This window comes from Bubalus kerabau, chromosome 1 (assembly GCF_029407905.1).
Source record: "Bubalus kerabau isolate K-KA32 ecotype Philippines breed swamp buffalo chromosome 1, PCC_UOA_SB_1v2, whole genome shotgun sequence".
In the NCBI taxonomy this organism is placed as follows: Eukaryota; Metazoa; Chordata; class Mammalia; order Artiodactyla; family Bovidae; genus Bubalus; species Bubalus kerabau.
In genome coordinates, this window is record NC_073624.1 from 51,670,574 (window position 1) to 51,676,573 (window position 6,000).

Below are 6,000 nucleotides of genomic sequence, written 5' to 3' on the forward strand. Positions count from 1 at the left end.
TCATGACATTTTGAAGGTTCAGAAAAGTTAAGTCTGCCCAAGTCACACTAGCTAGAGAGGTGTAAACCTGTGACTGGCTCACAAGTCAGGTCTGGCCACATCTGTGACTCTCACAGCAGATGTTAACGCCAGGCTGTGTGAATGGCATCCTCATTGTGCACTGCTCAGCCTGCACAGCTGTGTACAATGGACTTGCCCTTTCTGTGTTCAGAGCATCAGAATCTAGCTGCCTTCATGTAGGGTATGGGGAGAGAGAAAGGGACCCACTGTCTACACTCACAGAATCTTAGTTAGCCTTTCGATTTTGCTTTAGGTCAGTAATGAGTTCTGTAATTATGACTTAAGTTGTGGAGTTAATTTCAGTCAGTCAGTTCAGTCGTTCAGTCATGTCCTACTCTTTTTGCAACCTAAGCTTTGGTTTTCCTTGGCATCAACTAATAACTGAATCTATTTCACAAAGTAGTGAAGTCTGAGTGGTGAAGTGGTGAAGTCTGATAAAATGAGATAAAGCATAGAAAGCACTTAGACTTTGTGCCTTGATAATCTCTGAGTTCAATAAAAGTTAACTTACTATTCTTGAAGAAGCAGAATAGCCTCTTGGTTATAAGCACACATATTGGAATCTAATGGATTTAATCTTGAATCTTGTTCCACCATTTACAAGCCATGAGGACTTGGTTCCTCATTCTATAAAAATGGGGGGCTAATACAAGTCCTTCATTGTGGAGTTGCAAAGATGGAAGCATGAGTCAAGAACTTAACACAACACCTGGTATAATCTTCAGTGCAAGTGAAAAGTGAAGTGAAAGTGTTAGTCACTTGGTTGTGTCTGATTGTTTGTGACCCCATGGACTGTCACCCGCCAGGTTCCTCTGTCCATGAAATTCTCCAGGGAGTGGGTAGCCATTCCCTTCTCCAGGGGATCTTCCTGACCCAGGGACTAAACCTAGGTCTCCCACATTGCAGTCATATTCTTTACCCCTGAGTCACCAGGGAAGACCAATAATCCTTAGTGATGAGATGGTTGGATGGCATCACTGACTCGATGGACATGAGTTTGAGTAAGCTCTGGGAGTTGGTGATGGACAGGGAAGCCTGGCATACTGCAGTCCACGGGGTCGCAAAGAGTCGGACACGACTGAGTGACTGAACTGAACTGAACCCTCCAAATATTTTTATCTCTCCACCTTCCAGGCACATAATAAGTTTGTACCTTCCCAATATAAAGTTCTGTGTGACGCCATGACTACTTTGGCCAATGAAATGTGAGCAGAACTGATATGTCACTTCTGGGCAGAAGTTTTAAGAGTTGTTGTACAATCTTCCACATCCCCTTTGCTCTCCTGGGGAGACTGGGAACACAGGTCCCTTTGTCAGCCTGGATCCAGAGAGTCTACAGAGAGCAGAGGCTCCCTGATGACCCCAATGGACATGTACAGTGAGCAAGAAGAAAACCTTAGTTGTGTTAAGCCACTGAGAATGTGAAGTCATTTGTTATTACAGAATAACCTAGTCCACCTGCCTAACAAATGTGATACACAGTACCATCTCAAATGACTATCAGTTATCATTATTAAAATCATTGTCCTTGAGTGGCTTACAACTTATGTAGAACAGAAGCAAGACTTAAGAAAAATGAAATATTAAGTAATAAGTCTTCACTGCTTATTAGAAGTGCTAAATAAATGAAAAAATTTTAAATTTTAATATAGTATATATTCTAGAAGGCAGTGAAGAGAAAAAGATGACTGTCCTACAATGATTAGAAAAGGTCTGGTTTTATATTAAACCCAAATTTACCAGGACTTTAATTTTTGTTCTATCTGAAGTAAAAAGGAAATTTAATTTCTGATGTGTCTTGTCATATAACCTAGACCTCGAGTTCTTGGGAAGGCTCTTGAATCGAATATTTGAGCAATTTTAGCAACCAGGGCCTTCCTGAGTGTAACCTGCTTTTATTAAATCTCAATTTCCAAGACAGATGTCTTCCCTTTTGGCTTTTCATTAAAGAAAGGAATTTGCTTTATATATATCTATATATAAATAAATAAATATACATATATATATACACAAATATACATATATATATTTATAAAGCTGAATCACTTTGCTGTAGACCTAAAGCTAATACAACATTGTAAATCAAATATACTTCAATGAAAATATATTTATACATAAATTTCTTTAAAAAAGGAAAGAGGAGAGGAGGGAGGGAGGGTGAATAGTTATGGAATACATTGATGTTTTGTCCTTTCTTACTAACCACATTTCTCCCCTCGCGTCCTCCCTGGTTTGAAGCACTCTGGGCTCTTGTCTGCCATCCAGGTTACTAGGATCCAAGGAGATCTAGTTGGTAGGATTAGGATGAGAAGGCTGCAGTGGGGGAAGCTGTGACAAAGATCACAGCTTCCAGCAGCAGGTGCCAGCCTGAAGCACCAAAAGACCAGGTGGGAACAGCCAGAGCCCAGAGCCTTGGAGCAAAGTCACATCTGTGAGCCCAGAGGGATGAGCAAGGCCCACGGTGGGAAGGCACCTAGGCTGTGCAAAGACTTCTCCCTGCTGCTGTAAGACTGCCTCAGCTCCCTCCTGCACCCAGATGCCTTCTGAGAAAGGGGATGAGGGGTGGAGGAAATGCAACCCGAAGAGGAGTTTAAACTTTGAATTGATGACGCAAATCAGGGATCTAAACTGAAAAAACACTTTGCCTGGAATAATGGGAACCCTAGAGCAAGATGAGATCAGTTTTAGAAAACTGAAGTACTTGTTTTCACACCTGGATAAATTTTGACTCCACCATATACTTATTTATAATCACGTTCAGTGAAATTATGATGATTGTAAAGTAGTCATGTTTGAACAAGGGTGAAAAAAATTAACCCACCAGCAATGTGGCTCCTTTCTTGCAAGTCACTAAGGCAGTGTTCACGATGTTAGTAGTTCTCAATGTTAAAGTGTGCATCAGAATCATCTGGAAGTCTTGTTAGAATGCTGATTGCAGGACCCATACCCAGAGTTTTTATTTCAGTAGATCTGGGGAGAGCCTAGAACCAGCATTTCTAGCAAGTTCGCAGGGGATGCTGATCTGCTGGTCCAGGGACCACACTTTAAGAACCACTGCACTAATTCATCTAAAGTCCAGTGTTCAGCTAGGTCTTCAATGATTTCTCTAGTTGATATTTAATACTGGCACATGAAAGACTATCTGAGGCAGCTGCAGCTACCCATGTTATCATTGTCTTCTCCATCATCATCATCATCATAACCACCACTATTGCTGACACTTACAGAGTGGTTACTATGAGCAAGCGCTGTACTAAGTGCTTTATAAAGCTGATCTCATTTAATCCCCACAAATACCATTACTTTCAGTTTCCAGGTGAAAGAACTAAGGCTTTGAGAAGTCACTGAACTTACTCAAAGTTACAGAACCCCCATGTGGCATGGCTGCATCTCAAACTGGGCAGCCTGCCCCAGAGCCCAATCTCTAAACCCCTGGTGCTTCACTCTGTCACTTGAACAACGTTCTTTATAATGGGGTGACTGAGGGGCCTCCAGAGTCTCAGAACTGATTAAAAAAAAAAACACTGAATGTGAAAAACACTTTGTGCTAGTTGTTCTTAAGCCACCTTAGACACTGGGGCCTTTCTAGGCATGTTTTTCTATAGCTGCCGTCTGCCACCATTTCACACTTTTAAAAATGTATTTATTTTTGGCTGTGCCTGGTCTTCATTGCTGCGCTCAGGCTTTCTCTAGTTGCGCTGAGTGGGGGCTACTCTTCGCTGTGGCGCACGGGCTTCTCTTTGTGGTGGCTTCTCTTGTTTCAGAGCACAGGTTCTAGGGTGCACAGCCTACAGTAGTTGCTGCATGGGCTCAGTAGTTGTGGCCCACGGGCTTAGTTGCTCCAAGGCATGTGGAATCTTCCCAGATCAGGGATTAAATCTGTGTCCCCTGCATTGGCAGGTGGCTTCTCATCCACTATACCACCAGGGAAGTCCTACCATTTCACTTTTATGTTCTCCCTTCTCCATGCCCCAAAGTTTCTATTCATTTCCCAACAGAGAGTTTAGCTCTCTCTGCTATCTTGTCACTTTCTCAACCATCCGTGGTGGGGACAGGGGAGGGCATAGGGAGAGGTGCTTGCTTGAGCTGCTAATTAAATTGAATTTTGCTAACCAAAAAGCCACCTCCCCTAGAGGGAAATTATATCATTGTTTGTGAGCAGAAGCAGCTGTTAGCAAATGTGTTTTAAGTAGGGGCCATTTTTGTTTGATATGCATAGTTAAAAATAAAAAACTCACTTGTATGGAGAAGCAAGTCCAGTGATAGGCTTGAACAAGACAAACTTTAACAGGAACAATCCAAATTAAGCCCACCTTCTGAGATCAGCTAGCCCCAAAGGGTATTTATCACCATCTCCCATTATGCCAGCCCCTCAGTGTGCTATTTTTTAAACTATCCCTTGTCCCACTGGTAGAGGCCTCCACAGGGTGAGCCAACCTCAGACCCAAACTTTAAAAGAATTAATTAGTCAGCTGCTGAGAATGTGCTTCTTCGTTTTCCTCCATAGGAACTTCCAGGCTAGGTGTCACATGGGACAGGACAAAGTCATCTTCCGACTCCATCTGAGGAGGAAAATGTACGTTCTTGTTTCCCAGGTGTGACTCAGCTTTTCTTCCTGCGAAAGGGAAAGGGAAAACCTAAAGAGAACCCCACTTCTCCTTCCTTGTCCTCCTCCTCCCTGGGTCACGTGCATGTTCCAGCTGGATCCAACTCAGCACAGGGTTGGGAGACACCTTCCCAGGGATCAGCTACACAGAGCTAGTCATGGTCTGGTAGTCACAGTGTCAGGCAGCTGACATGGAAGGGGGGAAACGGGAGACCAGGGAGGGTAGGAGTAAAGGAGCGGGGTGGGAGATGGGAAGCACGTGGTAACAGCACTAGCTGGTCACTGATCAGCCATGGGTGGTAATTGGTTGGTTCTGGGCTTCCAAGCAGAGCCTTTTGCTCCCTCCAACACAGAAGTGATAAATGTCCACTTGCTCTTATCCTATCTTCAGCCTCTCATTCTCTCTCTTGTGTACATTCTCTCTTTCCTATTTTCCTGATTGTAAAAGAAATACATGTTTCCTGAAAGAAAATAAATAAGGAAATCAAGACCCCTCCACCCAAAAATCACCACTGGTAACAGTTCTATGTATATTCTTCCAGATTTTTTCCATATATCCAAATGCATAATTTTTTGAAATAACATTGCATCATGCCATATGTACTATTTCACAACCTGCTGGCTTTTTTTCTACTTCATAATAAATTGTAGATCTCTCACTATGGCAGTTAATATACATCTACATCATTATTCCTGGTGGTACATTATATGGCACATGATTATAATTTATTTAACAATTCTCTCTTGCTGAACTCAGTGCTGGACTAGAATCTGTGTCTCTTCCCAATCCCTGCACCCAGCAGCAAACTAACATAACAATTTTTGACCCACAGCTCTAACTTTGTGTGGGGGCTCCTAGGGCTTTCTCCTGAAGCTCCCCATCTCTTTGTAAGTTCCTTGTGGGTGGGTCCATGATCTCCAAACATCTGAAACTCCTACAAACTGTGCAAAACTGCCAGTGACTGACTGATACACAGCCAGCCAGCCAGCCAATTTCTTAAAGCAGTATTTGCTCTTAAACTGGGCCTCTTCCTATCAAGAGTTCCCCCACCTGTGCTTTATTCCCCTCCCCGCTCACATGTGTTCTAACCTGCCCTCTGTCTCTGTCTCACTTTCACTCTCCCTTCTTGTGTTCCCCTTAAGCTTACTGTGTTGACACAAACTCTAAACTTCTTCCTCTTTCTCTTCCTCTTCTCTTTTTCCTCCCCACACAATATACAGACCCATGCCACACCCTCACACCCACATCCTCACACACATACACACACGCCCCACACGCTCTCACACACATACCTCTAGATGGAACGTCCATCACACTCTGCATCCCTCCCTCT